Source organism: Lepisma saccharinum, chromosome 8 (assembly GCF_977018435.1).
Source record: "Lepisma saccharinum chromosome 8, izLepSacc3.1, whole genome shotgun sequence".
NCBI lineage: Eukaryota > Metazoa > Arthropoda > Insecta > Zygentoma > Lepismatidae > Lepisma > Lepisma saccharinum.
The window spans coordinates 45,688,684-45,709,446 of NC_139236.1; the positions used below are offsets into that span (position 1 = coordinate 45,688,684).

The window sequence follows — 20,763 nt, forward strand, 5'->3', positions numbered from 1 at the left end:
TAGACTAACCCTCATTTCAACATGGATATCGTGACTATGCTCACTTAAGTTTCAATTTCATCGAGTCTTTGATTTCACGATCCATACAGCGTGATTCTAAAGGTATAGTACAAACGAAAACCACAGATACCTCCCATGAAATAGAGACGAAAGTTCCCCTTCCACTTTGCCGAGAGATGCCTCCGTGAGGAGCTAGACAACGCCGAAAACGTGTGAAAATGAACTTCACACCTCTGTACTAGGGATGGCCAGATCCGGATCCTAGCGGATCCGAAATCCGGATCCGGTTGGTTCCGGATCCTAAGGATCCGGATCCTAAAATTTTTCGGATCCGGATCCGCGGATCCGGAATTTTCAGATCCGGATCCGGAACTTTCGGATCCGGATCCAGAACTTTCGGATCCGGATCCAGAATTTTCGGATCCGGATCCAGCACTTTCGGATCCGGATCCAGTACTTTCGGATCCGGATCCAGAACTTTCGGAACCGGATCCAGAACTTTCGGATCCGGATCCAGAACTTTCGGATCCGGATCCAAAACTTTCGGATCCGGATCCAAAACTTTCGGATCCGGATCCGGAAGTTTCGGATCCGGATCCGTTTTGCCATCCCACATGCGGTTCTTTGGAAAGTAACAATGTGCTTATAACATATTGTTACCTGCTAATATACATATAACAGTTGGGCTGAAAAGTTCGTAGGCTAACAAAGTAAAAAATATTTTTTTGACAAAATTCGATTTTATTATTCAATATAGTTGCCTTCGAGGGTGATACAACGATTATAGCGGTCATACAATTTTTCGATGCCATTTTTATAGTACGATTTCTCTTTAGCCTCAAAATAGGCCTCAGTTTCGGCGATTACCTCTTCATCAGTGCTAAATTTCTTTCCAGCGAGCATTCTTTTAAGGTCTGCAAACAGGAAAAAGTCACTGGGGGCCAGATCTGGAGAATATGGTGGATGGGGAAGCAATTCGTAGTCTAATTCATATAATTTTGCCATCGTTTTCATTGATTTGTGACACGGTGCATTGTCTTGATGAAACAGCACTTTTTTCTTCTTCAAATGGGACCATTTTTTCGTGATTTTATCCTTTAAACGCTCCAACAACGCTATGTAATAATCGCTGTTGATGGTCTGGCCCTTTTTGAGGTAATCGATGAATATAATACCATGCGCATCCCAGAATACTGATGCCATAACCTTGCCAGCCGACTGTTGCGTCTTTCCACGCTTTGGATTCGGTTCATCACGTGCAGTCCACTCGGCTGACTGTCGATTGGACTCTGGAGTGTAGTTATGGAGCCATGTTTCATCCATTGTAATATATCGACGGAAAAATTCGTGTTTATTACGGTTGAATATCGGTAAACATTACTCCGAATCATCAAAACGTTGTTGCTTTTGATCGATTGTGAGCACGCGCGGCACCCATTTTGCACACAGCTTTCGCATGTTCAAATATTCATGCACAATATGTCAACACGTTCCTTTGATATTTTTAAAGTCTCAGCTATCTCGATCAACTTCACTTTACGATCATTTAAAATTATTTTGTGGACTTTTTTGATGTTTTTGTCGGTAACAGCCTCTTTGGGGCGTCCACTGCGTGCATCGTCTTCGATGCTCATTTCGCCTCGTTTAAATTTAGCAAACCACTTCTCAACGGTTGATTTTTCCTGGTGCAGAGTCCGAATAATGTTTATCAAGCCAAGCCTTGGCTTCAACAGTATTTTTTTTCGCAAAAAAGCAATGCTTTATTAACACACGAAATTCTTTTTTATCCATTTTTTCACAATAACAAAAGCTGCTTCACTCACAATGCTATATCTCACGAACTAATTATCCGGCAGCTGTGAAATTTATACACGTATATTTTGAAGGTTAGTACTAAGTAAAAATCACATGGATTTAATTCTAGTAACGCCATCTATGAGTCAGCCTACGAACTTTTCAGCCCACCCGATATATATAATATACATACACATATATATATATATATATAGTGTGTGCGCGCGTGCGCGATTTGTAATTAATTAACACTTACAAGGGAGGTCTAAGTCTCCCCCTCCGATTTCCATGAAACTTGCAGGGCCCAAATGAAGAAATACGTGTTTTTTTGTTTCGGCAAAAAATTTGTTCTAGGGGGCAACCACCTCTCAAATGTCAAGATGAGGACAAATTGAAGTGGGGATCTGACCCCTGTGTTCCCCTCCGATTTCCATGAAACGTGGCAGGTGTATAGTAGGGATGGTCAGATCCGGATCCTAGCGGATCCGAAATCCAGATCATTATTTTAATTTGTAGAACTGTAACTGTAGAACAATTGTATAATTTTTGTATAACATTTCTATCTTGTTATATGTGTTAAAGGTTTCATCCTGGAATGGAATTTCTCACATTTATGTGTGTTTTCATCCCCCCCCCTCAAATGTCAAGATGAGGAGAAATTGAAGTGGGGATCTGACCCCGAAACCACGTAAATATGGCATAGGAAGAAACAAGGGGCATACGGACTCTCTATACACCTGTCAAATTTCATGAGAATCGGAGGGGGACACAGGGGTCAGATCATCCTCACGTCAATTTGTCCTCATCGTGACATTTGAGGCGGGTTTTGCCCCCTAAAACAGTTTTTTTTTAGCCGAAACAAAAAAAAACCACGTATTTCTTCCTTTGGGCCCCTCTATATACCTGCCAAGTTTCATGAAAATCGGAGGGGGACACAGGGGTCAGATCCTTACTTCAATTTGTCCTCATCCTGACATTTGAGGGGATTTTGCCCCCTAAAACAGTTTTTAGCTGAAACAAAAAAACACGTATTTCTTCCTTTGGGCCCCACTATACACCTGCAAAGTTTCATGGAAATCGGAGGGGGACACATAAGTCAAATGCCCACTTAAATTTGTCCTCATATTGACATTTGAGGGGGGGGGGGGTTGCCCCCTAAAACAGTTTTTTAGCCGAAACAAAAAAAAACACGAATTTCTTCATTTGGGCCCGTTTATACACACACCTGCCAAGTATCATGGAAATCGGAGGGGGATACTTAGATAACCTCCCTTGTAATTATTTAACACTGCATATATTATAATGTTTTATTTTAATTTGTAGAACTGTAACTGTAGAACAATTGTATAATTTTTGTATAACATTTCTATCTTGTTATATGTGTTAAAGGTTTCATCCTGGAATGGAATGTCTCACATTTATGTGTGTTTTCATTTCCAATACATTCGAATGAATACATATTCGTTTCAATGGCATTTACAAAATCACCTCTGAGATGTGTGCACGAGTGTGTTAGCCGATGCGTAGCAAAGTATTTTAGGAACAACACTTGAAAAAAATTCTTGTTGGACTAACGAAAAATTTCTTTGTAATAGAAGATCATAATACCTTTTAAGTTGTGGTAATATTATAATGGGATTGAGATACGAAACTCTCGGATCCGGATCCGGATCCAGATCCGAATATTTCGGACCCGGATCCGAAATTTTCGGATCCGGATCCAGATCCGAAACTTTCAGACCCGGATCCGGATCCAGATCCGGAACTCTCGGATCCGGATCCAGATCCGGAACTTTCGGATCCGGATCCAGATCCGAAACTTTCAGATCCGGATCCGGATCCGGAATTTTCGGATCCGGATCCGAACGGATCCGGATTTTTCGGATCCGGATCCGTTTGGCCATCCCTACTCTGTACAGCCAGTACCAGTGAAGATAGAAAGGCGGAACAAACGAAAACAAAAGGAACACCAAAGTCGCCCATCCGAAAAACACTAGGCTGCAGCTGCGCAACGCATGCGCATGGGGTTCCACAAAGGAAATAGGAGTGTCCCGCAAGACAAGTGAAGGAAAAGGGTAGCGATCGACAACGGTAGGGACAAAAGAAGCAATGAAGCATGAAGTAACAATTGCACAGCGGGAAACAAACACATGCAACGCGTGGGGAGTCCCCAAACACAGTGGGGAGACACCGCAGCAAGAACAAATCACGGTTCAACAAAAGAGAAAGAGGACCGGACGGGGAATGGTACCTGTCAAGGAGACAACAAATGCGGGACGAGGGATTCCCCGTAGCAGCACCGAGGGGATGTCACACAGAGGTCGTGCGCCAGCAGGACAAACACAGCAACTACGGGCACAGGAGGTTTATCGCCACGCAAAGGTGCACTTACAGATAGGAATAGTACGTAGTACATAGTCGTACCCCGGACTGACGTTGTTACAAAAGTTGCTCAAATTGACAACCACCACATTCAATGCAGGCATTGCAGCGTCGAAGGAAATTCTGGCGAACCCTATCAAAAATCCCTGGCATGGTACACACCTCGGCCGATGCTGCAAGTATCCGCGCTACCAATGTTTCCTTGTCAGGCACCGGTGTCTCGTAGACGAGTGTTTTCACATGGCCCCACAATAAGAAATCCATTGGTGTGAGGTCAGGCGAACGGGCGGGCCAGGGGACGGAGCCCTCTCTGCCGATCCAGCGCTGTGGGTAGGTACGGTGCAAAAGGGTTCGCACTGTGCCATCAAAATGTGCAGGCGCTCCATCCAATTGAAACCACATACTATGTTGCACGTTGAGGGGTACATCTTCTAGCAGCTCTGGAAGGACTGATGCAAGAAAGGTGCGATAGAGGCGGCCATTTAAACGTGGTGGCAGCAGGTATGGACCGATAATCTGTTCATCGATGATACCTGCCCAGATATTCACTGCAAACTGGGTCTGATGGTGCACCTCGACTGCTGCATGTGGATGTTCATAATCCCACACATGGCTGTTTCGGCAATTGAAGATGCCCTCACGGGTGAATGTTGCCTCGTCCGTGAAAAACACATGGCGCAAAAAACGGGGATCGTCGGTACAAAACTGCAACAGTCGTTGACAGAATTCCACACGTCGTGGGTAATCCCCAGCCTGCAACGCGTGGACTCGTTGTGGATGATAGGGATACAGCAGATCATCATGAAGGACACGCCACACTGTCGACTGTGACACTCCCACTGAAGGTGCAATGCTACGGGTGCTAGTGGACAGTGTGTCATCCACGCGAGCAAGTACGTCGTCCTCGACCGCCGCGGTGCGCACATGTCTTGGGTGACCGACATGATGGCCTGCACGTAACACACCCGATTCACCAAGGGTACGGTGCACGTTCGAAAACAACCTGCTGTCGGGTTGTCGCCTCTCCGGATACCGTCCGCGATAAAGGCGTGCAGCTGCTCGGCCATTGCCATCTGCAAGGCCGTAGACAAAATGCATGTCACTCAGTTCTACAAATGTGTAGCGTTCCATGGTACGGTGAGGATAGTGCCAATTATGGAATACTGTACTGCAGTGCACAGGTGGCACACACACACACACTGGTCACAACGGCTTCGAAACAACGTACTCAATTGTCGTACGTCAAGCACACCACCACCGCACCGGCTCTTTCACTGACACGCTCCCTGACGCTGCACTTCCAATCAGCCCACACGTCCTCACGAGGCTGTGGTACAATCAACTGACGTTCCTGAGCCACCCGTGCCTGTGCTCTTCACTACCTGACCACTGCCGTCAGGTGGGGCCATGTACTCTGGGGCCTTGTCATCGTGGAACACATGTAGCGTCCTTCATTCTTGCCCCATTCACCCACAACACGTACTTCGTCCGTCTTGCTCGAGCCGACGGGGAGCACTACGTACGATCGTGTGGTGTTTGTGTACACCAATGTGGGGTAACCCAGCAGTTGAACAGACGTGCATAACCCCACGTAGCTTCATTACACGATTGTCCCACGCAGTTTATCTGTCCAGCCTTGCTCGGCCCGGTCTCACACCCACGCGGCAGTGTGCGGCTGCGGTGGTGTGAGGCCACGCTTGGTTTCGGAGCGGAAAGCTGCGGCCGAGGAGGGACTCGAGTTGTTCGGCTGGGGTTGCGCTCGGAAGCAAGCAGCCGCGTCAGGTCTGGGAACGGTGGACCTGGTGATCGGGATGGAAACATTCCGACCTCGTCCATTAGTGTCGTCCACCGTACGGAGTGGTGGGGTCCGTACGACACTCCAGCAGCCTTTCGCCCGCTCCCACCCAGCGATGTGCCTCCGGCTTCATTTCTAAGAGGCTGATTGGGCCCCATCACGACGTTTGTTACAACGTCAGTACAGGGTACGTGGTCCTATCTGTACGTGCACCTTTCATTAGCAATAACCTCCTGTGCCCGTAGTTGCTGTGTTTGTCCTGCTGGCGCACGACCTCTGTGTGACATCCCCTCGGTGCTGCTACGGGGAATCCCTCGTCCCGCATTTGTTGTCTCCTTGGCAGGTACCATTCCCCGTCCGGTCCTCTTTCTCTTTTGTTACACCGTGCTTTGTTCTTGCTGCGGTGTCTCCCCACTGTGTTTTGGGGACTCACCTTGCGCTGCACCGCCAGCGCCGCCATTTCTGCCCCGAACCATGTACGCGTCTGTTGCCTGTCGAGTGTCACGGACCACTTTGCTTGCATTCTCGGTGTGTTTTTACATCCTACGTCGTCCTCCCGTGGTTCTGCAACCCCGCACTACTTTTCTCGACTGCACTGCTTCAGTCATGGTGTTTGTTTCCAGCTGTGCAATTGTTACTTCATGCTTCATAGCTTCTTTTCTCCCTACCGTTGTCGATCGCTACCCTTTCCCTTCACTTGTCTTGCGGGACACTCCTATTTCCTTTGTGGAACCCCATGCGCATGCGTTGCGCAGCTGCCGCCTAGTGTTTTTCGGATGGGCGACTTTGGTGTTCCTTTTGATTTCGTTTGTTCCGCCTTTCTATCTTCACTGGTACTGGCTGTACAGAGGTGTGAAGTTCATTTTCACACGTTTTCGGCGTTGTCTAGCTCCTCACGGAGGCATCTCTCGGCAAAGTGGAAGGGGAACTTTCGTCTCTATTTCATGGGAGGTATCTGTGGTTTTCGTTTGTACTATACCTTTAGAATTACCCTGTATATGAGGGTCCACTACCACGGACAAATTACGGTTATACGAGTACTACTGGGCTTCGAGCGTATACAGCTCGTTTTGCCTGTTCCAGCGTTATTCAGTCGAGCGTAGAAGCTCTCTATTCCGTGCGCTACCTAGCGTTCTCCGAGCGAACTATTTGGCGCTCGAGCGAAATCCTCTTCCTGTAGCTCTCTACACTCTGTCCCAGCTGACTCTGGAGCAGCCGAACGAAAACAAGTCTCTGCGCAAGTAGTGACCCGAGACGGCTCCACCAATGAACACGTGAGAAGGAATGGGATTGCGTGGAGTGGGAAGCGACTGCAGTTACCAGCCTTCCCAGCAGCGTGTATTGCTTCGCTCTGGCCAATAGATTTCCCTCGCTTCTCTGACGCTATACGCGGCCTTGCTACACAGTTAGCTGGGACAGGTTATAGTACAAATGGTATCTAGACTAGACGAGACTGGGCAAAGTCTCAATCTCGTCTTTAGTTGCATGTATCGTTCTTGTCTCCATTTATAGGCATCCGTCTCGTTCTAGAAATATATACTCTAAACAACATATTAAGCTCGTTGTCCCCTAAAGAGACACTTTCACAGCGACTTGAGTCATTGAAGCAAACAGCTTTTCGGGATTTTATCCAAAATACATGCAAGATCGTGACACTGGTACATAGTTGCTACTAATGGATTGATTTCATAATTTCCATAAATATAATATGACTTGTCTACATATAATCAAGTAGGCATCCGCTGAGAGGCCTATCGCTGAATAAGTCGCATAGTAAAGTAATATTGGTTTTCACATATCGTATATTATAGCTTACGAAAGTCTGGAACACATACTCTCACATCATCTCGATTTAAAAGGAGCCTGTCTCGTTCTCATCTCGATAAGTTTCGTCTCGTTCTCGCTACTATCCCTACTTGTTGGTATATGCTTTGCCACTTCTACTCTATGGGGAAAGTAACAATGATTTGTCGAATTTAGTCAGTTGCAAATTATAGTTTCGAAGGGCGACACACATACAGGTGTGTCAATCTATTGCAATACATCGAGAATTTGTTTTCAACAAATGATCTCCTTTTGAAAATAAATGAAATAATTTAAAAAAAAATAGAACGTAAAATGTCTCATATAACAAGCCCACGTAAGGTAATGCAAGTAAAATTTCTTAAAATGCATACATGAGCTCAGAGGCGCCAACTTAAGATAAATGTTGGGGGGGGGGTAAGATTGGCATAAACAATACTTTATATATGTAAATTTACATAAAATGTGCCCTTCTACGTGAATTTTCGGGGGGCAGAAAGTGCCTCTTCCCCCAAAGTCGACGCCTATGCATGAGCTCATTTTGCGTGTTGTGCAACGTTATTCAACCACAGTGCTTCCAACATTTTCGCACCATCCGCGTGGCGGCGCTAGTGATCTCGCGTTTGCTTTCCAGAATAAGCGACGTATCCCATGATATGTTTGTGTTGTGTTGTGAACAATCTCCAGAAAAAAAAGGCTCGTTGATTGAATCTAGCAAACTCACAAATGACAGTTCGGTGTGCAGATTTGGTATATCTTCGACTGAGAAGAAATCGAAAGTGGCAATTAGTATCTGTTACTCCGACTTGCCTTGTGCAATTTTCAACGTTCAAAATAGGATAGCGAAAACATTTACAGCGATGCACGTCGACACTATTGTCTGAATTTTCGCAGTCATGTGCTAAGGCTGTACTGTTTATGTCTTTTAATGCAGGAAAATTCGCACTGGAGTGACAAAACGGTATATTTTGGAGTAGGAGAGTGAGTGAGGGCATATGAGGAATAGCAAAAAAATAAAGAAAACCTTTTGCGCATTGGTTTTAGGAAGTGGGAAAAATCTGCTGGAGAGAAAAAACGCAAAAAAAAACAAACAAATGGAAGTGCGTGATCAGGTTGCGAAGTCGAATGTATGCTGGAGGCAAGCAAGTCCTTAATGGTGCGGTTGGTGACAAAATAACAAGACTGAATAACCTTGGAGAGAATTTATACCCTATTACAGTCTCCATCGATGGAAGCCTTTTCATTTCGACTTTAGCTTTCAAACCAGACAGATTTGCATAACCTTGTTTCTTCGATATCTGTTTCTTAGTATTGTTTTTACTGGTTCTGGCAACAGCTGGTTCGTTATTAGCATCCCTGTAACTGCGTAGATATAGAGTCAATCGTATACATGGCTAGAGATGTAGATTCGTGTTCTGCAGATTGATTTGACCTGATCGCAGCCAATTTGGCATAAGAAAGAATTAAAATAAAATCATGTTGCTCAGGTCTCAATCAATGAACAGGAAAAAAATGTAAAGTTTTAAATAACATTTTAATTTACAAATAATCGCGGGAGTTGCAAATTATTCACAAGGGAACGTTGGAGAAAATGCAGTAGTTTGGTAAAAAAAAAAAGGAAAGACATTTTCTACGACGTCAGTGTTGCCAGATACACAGACACTTCTTGGGTAGTGTGCAAAATGGGCGGTATCATACGTTACAGGTGAGTTATAATTTCAACTTTTTTTTATATACGAGTATTTTTAAATCTAATGTGAAACTTTACAATGTAATTGAAATATATTTAGAGCTATATTTTGCATAAAAATAATTATACAATAGTTTCCATTAGACGAATCACTTTTTCTAATACCTGTGGCGTACAATATGAACTAATTCTAAATTATTTTTTTTAAGGTTTGGAACTTTGTCAAATCTATGCGTTTTTACATTTGAATCGACATTAATTACCTCTCTGTCTGTCCACGCAGGTTGGTATAGTGGGACCCATGAGTATTACCGTGCAAATTGTCCATCACCATGTTCGTGCACTTCATTTGACCCAATGAGAGCTTCAAGAATTAAAGGAAAACTCAAACCAAGCTGTTGACAACTTCTGCACCAGCATACATAAAAATCCATCGCTTAAAAACAAATAGGATGTAAGAGAAAAATTAATGAAACCGTAGTAATGGGCAATTTGCACGGTAATACTCATGGATCCCACTGTAACTACTCTAAAGTTCTAGCAAAAGATGCCATTCTCTTGCATCTCCCCCCTCACTTTGAACGCTGCACACACCCCTGGAAAGATTCCAGTTCCGGTACTCTTCAATTTGGTTTATTATTGTTACTCAACATATTGTGCTATATGTTCGTAAATGTAGTAACACACACATTTCTTTCGTTACGTGTTTCATATTACTGCAATTGCTCTGATTTGACTATCAGTGTGTCATGAGTTGGATTGGGTAATGCAGTGGTGGTTAAGCAAACAAATCAGGTATTATGGCCTCCAAAGTAAATAGTAATTTCGTTCTACCCGTGGGATTACTAGCAAGACCCGTGCCACCTCTTAACTGAAATGTACGCACAATACAATCTCTTAGCAGTTCCGCAACGGAAGAAAATAAAAAACTCGCGGTTAGAAAGTGGTGCGGATCCCACTTTAAACTGTATGTCCATTCCTGATTAGGCAATCTGTGCATAAAGTGGGTTTCAACTTCAGCCCTTCAGGAAAATATGAATGCTACAAACAGAAAACGTGGATGATGAATTCGGATTCAATTGCTAGTTAATTATGATATTAAATGCTTATTAGTAATTCGTAAGAATTCTATAACCAATAAACCAGAGAATGTGCCAATGTACTGATATGGAGCATATCACGGTTACGTAGAATATGCAGCTCTTGCTTGTTTCCTTACATCCTACGTATTTTTAAGGAATGAGGTTGTGTTGATATTAGAGCAGAGGTTTCCAACTGCTGCTTGAACCTGGCGCTCTGTAAGACGGAATTATTGAACACAGCAATGGACAATTTGCCTGGTAATATTTATAAATCCTACTGTTCAACGAATTCCTTTTTCGTACCTCAGACTGGATTTTGTCAATGACGTTTACAAATGAATTTGGGTAATATAACTTCTTATTGATTGATTTGTTGTTTTAAGTCCATTTTATAAACAGGAAGGCTAATCGGGACTGGACCAACAGTTTAAAGTGGGACCCGAATCACTGTGCTATGTGTCTCCACCGAGTATCGAACCCGCGACCCCTTGATTACAATACGACGGTACCACTAGGCCATCCAGGACGCTCTATAACTTCTTATTGCCTCGCATGTCCTAAAACTAGTTTTGTATACGTGGAAAGGTGAAAAAAGGTTGCTCCTACAAGCTAAAAACAAAAAATAACCGTCACACACTTTGGGTTTATTTCTTAACAATGTTCTTAGTTTAACCAATATGAATGGCCTTAACGTTGCCGCAACGTTATGCAACCTTTATGATATACTGCTACGTATAGTACCGGTTTTATTTAACAGCAATCAAGCTGTCCACAAATGCAGGCAGTATTAAAAGCATCTCACGTGCTTTGTTTACATGCGAGTGTTGCTAACTACGATTCGAAAAAATCACTACGGACACATGCATATGTAAATCTACAAGCCAAAACCTAGAATAGTAGAAGGGGAAATTTCTTGATTTTCCCCTTTCAATTCATTGTTGAACATCAGAAAATGATCGGTACACACAACGGAGAGCCTGTACTCTGACCCGTACACTCACCTACTAGTAGCACTCCAAATCACTTCTCTATACAGCATTTGCGTCTAATAAGATGCAGTCCGGCCGTGTTTCAGTTTTGGTTTCAAGTCCATTTCATTCACAGATAGGCTAACCGGGAGTGGACATACAGTGCAAACTGAGATCCGAATCATTATGTGGCTACATGAACTCGGGACCCCTTGAATACAGCAGTTAGACCGACTTTATTAGATTGTTTTTAAGTATAAGTTTATATTGCATCGTATAATTCCTTTTATTGAAAGTGAAAACTTTTCCAATTAATTTTACAAAAGTCAAAATTAGTGTAGTGCATCACAATTGTTGTGTATAAATTATACACTATCACTACTGAATTCGTTGACTGTACCTGAACCAGTATCGTGCCCAGGATTTTCTTTAGGGGGTGGGGTACATATACTTTTTCTTTTAGAAGTCCGCCATAATTTCGCCACCTTTCTCTTCCTTTGACGTTCTTTTAGTAATACTGGGCCAAAGAGGAATAGGGTGACTCCCCACCAACCCCCGCATCCTCCTTGGGCAAGCCACTGATCTAAATCCAGATCTTCCGAGCCGAACACTTACTATTCTCGTCACCGTTGTGACAAAAGAGACTGGATTTTGGCATCGTAAGAAAACACTTCTACGTTGCTTTTTGCACCATAATTCTGACAAGCATTTCGGTGAAGGGATGTAGGAACATGTTCGTACATTTGGCAACACTGGTTGCTGGAGAAAGTTTACACTGCAAGCAACAGTCTGTTAGTTGAATGGGTGAGAGATTAACATCTAGAAGTTGCCCCTAAAAAACGATAAAGAAGTAGCGTCAGGCTCTGCAGCGTGAGTTTATTTTGTAGTCTTACGCCCTGTGTCAATGTGGGCAGAACAGGGCGTGAGGTGACAAAGAAAAAAGCATTGCAAAGCACTTTTTTTATGAAATGTACTGTTATTAATATGTACGCGTATGCTAATTCGCAAGGAAGCCAATCTGGTTAGAACCAGATGGGATTAACGTTGGCATGAGGTCGTGACGTCTGTGTTTCCGACACCTGGTAGCTAGGCGACCTTGTTGGAGGCCAATCGTAACCCGCGTCTGTAGGAGGTGGTAGTGAATGTGCGAGCGTCACAGGAGAAACGCTCGTCACAGCTGCCCGTCGACACGGCCACAGCCTGCAGGTGTCGGGGGATATCTTTCTTGAGGTAAGAGATTGGGTTTTATATAAACGTTCACATTGTTCGCACCCGCAGACCCGTAGCTAAGTATAGGAGGGTCTCGGCACCTCCGGACCCGTGTCAACCTCCCATTTGATTTCCGGTAAAGGTACATAGCAGCAGTGGCGGATCCAGGAGTTACAGTTGGGTGGGGGAAAATTTAAGTCAGGTACCATCCTCACCTTACAGAAAACAATTCTAACATACACTTGCATTGTTTCATGTAAACAATATTGTGACAATTACTTTTGTCACCAGTCTTTTTGTAGTATGTGAGTGTATTTTAGAATTTCGTAAATACTCTTAACAACTTTCTGTAGCCAGTTCTGCTTTTTGGCTTTTCTTGGATTTTCGGTTCTAGACGGCGAGGGTAGGAAAACAATAGCGACTTGTGGAATTTTTGCCACTAAGGGTGACTTTTACTTGTTCAACGAATGGAAAAAACGTCCGAGCTGCCGACCGAGGGGGAGTTCTTTCGCAACACGTGTGAGGGCTGCTCTGTTTTTTTTTCTTCACCCCCAAACCTCCCAAGTGGACAACGAGCCTGGAAGAAAGACCACCGTCCAGCATTTTTTCTAAGCTAACGAACTGCGAGGCGGTTGATTTTTGAAGTTTCAAGTTTTCCTTAAATACCCCTGGACTCCAGAGGACTGAAACAGTTTAGCGCCATATTCAGACCGAACACCATCTCCGCGTCACTTTGCGCGAGATACGGAACTTTGCTTTGTTTTAACCTTTCGACCGCGTCGTGTTAATTGTCGTGAGTGTGTGATCGCAGTGACAGTGCCAGGAATTGAGGCCGTGTTGATTACGTGTTTCACGTGCTCCAGGTGTTTTTCCCTTTTTTGTAAGGAGGGACATTGAATAACCATGGGCGGTTGAAAACTACGAGAGGGACGGGACCTTCGGGTTTCCGATTACTGCTGCCAGGAAGCCAAGAGAAGAAGCCACGACGCCTGCTTAAGTATACGACGCCTTAAGCCAAGAGAACCGCAACACGACGCTTGCATAACGGCGTCTGAGATGAAAGCCACGCCGCAGCGACAACTCGCATTGCCAACCCAGATGAGAGACGAAAGTACCACAACGGTGAGACGGATGTTACGCCGAGAAAAGAAGAAGAGATAGAGATGAAACGACGTCCGCCCTTAGACGACCCGACGCCCTGCGTATCCCCGAACGGCCATTGGAAGCCACGATCGGATGCAACGCCCCGAGCAGACAGATGGAAGCGAGGTGCTTTTCCGCCCATCTTCGTCGCCGCGATGGAAAAAGGGAAGAAAAATGAATGTTACGTCTAAGTCGAAGACAGAGTTTTCGCCCGCCAGGAGGACAGACTGGCATAGCCACGAGTGTCGTCGGGACGCCTCAACGAGGACCTCGCCGCCATTGAGTCGGTATAGTATCCTCCAGTTATTTCTTTATGTGTGAGAGTGAACATTTGTCCACCTACGTCGCTACTGGTTCGTCATAACACAAAGCGAGATGAAATCGAACAATGTTGCCTGCAATTATTAATTATTTTGGCCAATCAAATCGAAAGTACTATAAATCTTCAAAAATTAAGAACCTATTTCGCTCACCCTTCGAAGTTCTATAAATGTAAAAGACCTACTCTATTCTCGCGCCGAGTATTTATATAATTAATTATTTGACTTTTACCGTGCTCTTTGATATATATAGGTATTAGAAAAACTAGGTACTAAATAGTATAGCTGAGTTAATCATTTTGAATATATCCTAGTTTATATTACTGTCGTTTGTATTACCAGCACTCGTGTACTTGTAATCAAGTTTATTTCATCTTGTCACTCATTTAGTCTATGCTTATTTTTCTTGCATTGTAGTGCCTCAACAATGTGTAATGTCAATTATTGTTTACTTTTGTAACTATGACGCCTAGCTAATCGCGTCTCATACGTGACAGAGCGCTAACCGCGCGTATTTACATTGAAAGCAAGCCTAAGGGGCTAATAGAAATCTCAAATTCGAAGGTACACAGGAAATAAACCAAAGAGGCGGTTAGATATTTTATCATGTAATGCTATATTGTGTCCACACTTGCAGTGTGTGTGTGTGAGTGCATGATAGAATGAGAGTGAGGGGACATGTAATGGTTACATTATCATTGTTGTGTTTATTTTTACCGAATACACGTATATATATTCGTTATCCTACAGGTGTTCTTGATTCATTTATATGTATGTATAGATGTATATCCTCGTATGGTCGATATTTTTGGTTTTAGTCCTGAGTTTGAAGCTGTATAGCTTGTCTCCATTGACCAGAAGATTTATAGTTTTCTATTATTACAATTATTATTATTATTATTGCTAAAAAATGAATAACAGCACCACTTTATGCACGACGTGGCTTACCGCCGGAGGTGTAAATAACCGACCCGGTGACATGAACCTGGACTTAAACCGTTAGCTGGTGGTAGGAATCGTGTTTCCTTAACCGGAGACGCGAACCAAGGACCGACGACCGTCCAATCGGGCGGCCGCGGAACCCTGAACCTACGGACTAGCGGTAGAGTTGTTTGGCACCTCGAACTGGGGACTTCGGTCTTCAGGACGAAGCGTCAAACCCGTTACAATTTGGCATCCCGAACAGGCACCGGTCTTCTTTTTCGCCTTCATCGGGTGTGTCACGGTAGTAGTTTTACAAGTGCATAATATTTTTTCAGGAAGCGTTGAAATGTTTTTATACGTATTCTGCTATGTTTATTGATATCCATATTTAGTATTCGGTGTTTATGTTATCTCGGCGCGAATTTGATTAACGTAAAGGGCAATTATGTAGGCAAACATCGGCAAGGGCGATAATTCAAGGAAGTAGGTTATACAGATTTAGTGGCAAATTTTTGTGTGTGTGCGTCGTTTTTAATTTCACTAGGCTTCTACAAGGTAGCAGGAAAGGACCCGTCGTGCCCTCCTCTCTGCATTTTTGATAGGTTATTGTTTGTATTGTTTTTCTGTAGTGCGTTATATATTTTTGAAGTGCAGACTTATTTTCCGACGACCTCAGGACGTAGTGAGTGTTTTTAAAAATCTAATGAAATTGAGAAGTGAGAAAATTATTTATCGAAAGATGAGCGAAGCACGAAATTGTGTAGTTTGCGGGATGGAAATCCTATTAGGTGAAATGGACCCGTCGAACGAAGCGCAGCCGCGCTGTAGTATTTGTGTTATTTCGTCAGGGATGCAAGGACACGGGGGCTTAGTGGTAAATACTGAATCCACGCCACCTATTGAAGACCTGAATCAGCTGACCCCTTCCCCCCCGGAAGAAGTCGCTCCGATGGAAAAAACAGATGATGCATTGAATAATGGCGCCGGCACCAACGACAGGATGTTCGAGATGATAAGACAGCTGATCCGAGCGGAGCATGCGGAGACACAAAAGCGGATAGAACAGCTTGAGACCCGATTCCAGGAAGTGGTGCGTATTTCGGTGGAACAAATGACTGAACGTTTTTCCACGCGTTTGCAAGTTACTGAGCAGAAACTCACCGCGGAAATCGCTCGCTTGGATTCCCGTGTTGATGACCAGGACCAGCAGTTGGCAACACTGTCGCGACGGACAGACCACACGGAAGAGAAACTGGCACTTATGAGAAAATCCTCGGCCCAGCTTGAGGCGAGCTGTCACCAAAACTCTGAAGGTCTGAGAGAGCGGGTGACGAAAACAATAGGCGAGGTTGAGGACCATTCGCAAAGGATACAGGCCTTGGAAAAAAGAATGGACAGTTTGGACTTTTCTCACCCTCAGCGACGAGAAACGCCCGCGGCTACGAGGACAAACCCAGGTACTTCGGTTACCAGCAATAATGAGGAGCCTGTCAATGAGCCAGCGATAAATGAGAGTTTCCCCGGTTTACCCACTCGACCAGCGACCACCAGCTGCGAAGGTCATTATTCGCCACCCACAATTGCGAGGCGAGCAATTTTTCCACTTGAATACAAGAACCATTTCAAAAGATTCAACGGGGCTGATCGGGTTTTACCGTCTGCATTTTTGGAACGATTTGAAACTACCTCAGAGGAGCTGTCCTTAGGGAATGAAGAAAAGATCCTTGTTTTGCGAGGCTTGATGGAAGATCGGGCGAAAAATTGGTTTCAAACGAATGAAGGGCATTTCACATCTTATGAAGCTTTCCGGGAGATGTTCCTAGGGCACTTTCAGCGGCCGATCCAAGTAGAACGCATGTTAATGTTACTGCGCAATGAACGTTACAGCCGAAACGCGGGCGTTACGTACGCGCAATATTTCTGGAAAAAATATAATGAATTCAAGGCACTGCAGCCTCAAATGACGGCTCCAGAAATAATCGCGGCGCTGATATATCATTTTCCTCAAGATGTCCGGCGTCACCTTAATGGCAGTTGCGTGTTCGACCCCGACTCGATGTCGCTGACGCTGGAGAACCTGTACCAGTGCTCAGAAGAAGAAGAACGCGACAGGGCAGAGCGCTGGAATAAGCGTCCCAGAGGAGAAGATGATCGTCACGGCCGGAACCGACCCCAGCGAGTTCAGATGGTTCAGCGAGGACAGCACCACGATCCACGCGCCAATGATCAAAACTTTCACCCCTCACCACCTTCGCCACAGAGAGAACAGCGGCAGTACCAGAGAGGCAGACGTGGAGGAGGAAATATGCGTCGACCGCCGCACGGCACAGTGCAGGGCAACCGCGACGATAAGTTTCAACTAGGTCAGATACGTGATGGGTATTACCGACCCCACGGTCGATCAAGGAGCCCGCAGTCGGACCGAGGGACTGAAGAGCGAAATCAGGTGCAAACAAGAAGTGACTCTCCAACACCTGGCGTCTCCGGACTTCAGCGTTCGGGAGACCGCTCTTAGAGATTTCAAGTTTATGTTAATGGACTAGTTATATTTTTATATTTTACTCTTGTGTCATTATTGATTTTTATATGCGTATATCCCAATGTATTATCTTTTTACGTCCTTTAAGGATTGTTTTATTGCGTATTTACTCTTAAAAGCATTTTTCAAGTATAGATTCGATTCATATACAGGGTGTTTCAAAAAAGTGTTCTGATACAGGGTGTTTCAAAAAAGAGTTCATATACAGGGTGTTTAAAAAAATATGTAACCTTAAAAAATCTCCCCAGCCGAGAGCGATTTTGAAGCCTACAATTTTTTTTGAAGTTAGGGGGGGCGAGATGTGACAATTACTTTTGTCACCAGTCTTTTTGTAGTATGTGAGTGTATTTTAGAATTTCGTAAATACTCTTAACAACTTTCTGTAGCCAGTTCTGCTTTTTGGCTTTTCTTGGATTTTCGGTTCTAGACGGCGAGGGTAGGAAAACAATAGCGACTTGTGGAATTTTTGCCACTAAGGGTGACTTTTACTTGTTCAACGAATGGAAAAAACGTCCGAGCTGCCGACCGAGGGGGAGTTCTTTCGCAACACGTGTGAGGGCTGCTCTGTTTTTTTTTCTTCACCCCCAAACCTCCCAAGTGGACAACGAGCCTGGAAGAAAGACCACCGTCCAGCATTTTTTCTAAGCTAACGAACTGCGAGGCGGTTGATTTTTGAAGTTTCAAGTTTTCCTTAAATACCCCTGGACTCCAGAGGACTGAAACAGTTTAGCGCCATATTCAGACCGAACACCATCTCCGCGTCACTTTGCGCGAGATACGGAACTTTGCTTTGTTTTAACCTTTCGACCGCGTCGTGTTAATTGTCGTGAGTGTGTGATCGCAGTGACAGTGCCAGGAATTGAGGCCGTGTTGATTACGTGTTTCACGTGCTCCAGGTGTTTTTCCCTTTTTTGTAAGGAGGGACATTGAATAACCATGGGCGGTTGAAAACTACGAGAGGGACGGGACCTTCGGGTTTCCGATTACTGCTGCCAGGAAGCCAAGAGAAGAAGCCACGACGCCTGCTTAAGTATACGACGCCTTAAGCCAAGAGAACCGCAACACGACGCTTGCATAACGGCGTCTGAGATGAAAGCCACGCCGCAGCGACAACTCGCATTGCCAACCCAGATGAGAGACGAAAGTACCACAACGGTGAGACGGATGTTACGCCGAGAAAAGAAGAAGAGATAGAGATGAAACGACGTCCGCCCTTAGACGACCCGACGCCCTGCGTATCCCCGAACGGCCATTGGAAGCCACGATCGGATGCAACGCCCCGAGCAGACAGATGGAAGCGAGGTGCTTTTCCGCCCATCTTCGTCGCCGCGATGGAAAAAGGGAAGAAAAATGAATGTTACGTCTAAGTCGAAGACAGAGTTTTCGCCCGCCAGGAGGACAGACTGGCATAGCCACGAGTGTCGTCGGGACGCCTCAACGAGGACCTCGCCGCCATTGAGTCGGTATAGTATCCTCCAGTTATTTCTTTATGTGTGAGAGTGAACATTTGTCCACCTACGTCGCTACTGGTTCGTCATAACACAAAGCGAGATGAAATCGAACAATGTTGCCTGCAATTATTAATTATTTTGGCCAATCAAATCGAAAGTACTATAAATCTTCAAAAATTAAGAACCTATTTCGCTCACCCTTCGAAGTTCTATAAATGTAAAAGACCTACTCTATTCTCGCGCCGAGTATTTATATAATTAATTATTTGACTTTTACCGTGCTCTTTGATATATATAGGTATTAGAAAAACTAGGTACTAAATAGTATAGCTGAGTTAATCATTTTGAATATATCCTAGTTTATATTACTGTCGTTTGTATTACCAGCACTCGTGTACTTGTAATCAAGTTTATTTCATCTTGTCACTCATTTAGTCTATGCTTATTTTTCTTGCATTGTAGTGCCTCAACAATGTGTAATGTCAATTATTGTTTACTTTTGTAACTATGACGCCTAGCTAATCGCGTCTCATACGTGACAGAGCGCTAACCGCGCGTATTTACATTGAAAGCAAGCCTAAGGGGCTAATAGAAATCTCAAATTCGAAGGTACACAGGAAATAAACCAAAGAGGCGGTTAGATATTTTATCATGTAATGCTATATTGTGTCCACACTTGCAGTGTGTGTGTGTGAGTGCATGATAGAATGAGAGTGAGGGGACATGTAATGGTTACATTATCATTGTTGTGTTTATTTTTACCGAATACACGTATATATATTCGTTATCCTACAGGTGTTCTTGATTCATTTATATGTATGTATAGATGTATATCCTCGTATGGTCGATATTTTTGGTTTTAGTCCTGAGTTTGAAGCTGTATAGCTTGTCTCCATTGACCAGAAGATTTATAGTTTTCTATTATTACAATTATTATTATTATTATTGCTAAAAAATGAATAACAGCACCACTTTATGCACGACGTGGCTTACCGCCGGAGGTGTAAATAACCGACCCGGTGACATGAACCTGGACTTAAACCGTTAGCTGGTGGTAGGAATCGTGTTTCCTTAACCGGAGACGCGAACCAAGGACCGACGACCGTCCAATCGGGCGGCCGCGGAACCCTGAACCTACGGACTAGCGGTAGAGTTGTTTGGCACCTCGAACTGGGGACTTCGGTCTTCAGGACGAAGCGTCAAACCCGTTACAATATATGGTTCTGTTAGCAGGAACCAACAACTTTCTATAGATTTTCTGTCTTCTTTTTCATTTTTTTGGCAAAAAAATCATAAAATCATAATTCCTCCGATTGTCACTGTAAACTGAACGATCAGATACGAGGAGTAAAGTAAACAAATAGACCCCTCTGCAGTGGCCTCGGGTTCGATTCTCTTCTGAGGCATCTCGCAGAGTGGTTCGGATTCAAATTTAAACTGTAGGTCCAGTTCCGATTACCCTATCATGAGCAAAATGTGTGCCTAAACAAACTGCAAAAAAAAAAATTAATGAACCTGTTCATCTTTGTGATAAAAAGGCAGAACATTTGAGTCTTCTAAAATACGTATTAGGCATAATAATTATCCGCAAACCCTCCTCGTGTGCCTGCATTGCATTTAAACTGTAGATCGAGGGTGACCTTCTTCAAAAGTTGCCTGCAGG

The 20,763-nt window shown here is 44.2% G+C and overlaps 1 protein-coding gene across 2 annotated transcripts in view; it reads left to right on the top strand.

The window, feature by feature from the left end:
- The window catches only part of LOC145990982 (proton-coupled amino acid transporter-like protein acs), a 163,650-nt gene that overhangs the window by 70,949 nt on the left and 71,938 nt on the right, over nt 1–20,763 (top strand). Inside the window, exon 1 of one of the 2 annotated variants that reach the window (XM_083126589.1) lies at nt 12,637–12,744. The exons of the other annotated variant lie outside the window; for it this stretch is intronic. The gene's annotated coding sequence lies outside the window, so the exon portion shown is untranslated. Of the gene's footprint in view, nt 1–12,636; nt 12,745–20,763 lie in introns of those variants that run through there. 2 annotated transcript variants of the gene reach the window in all.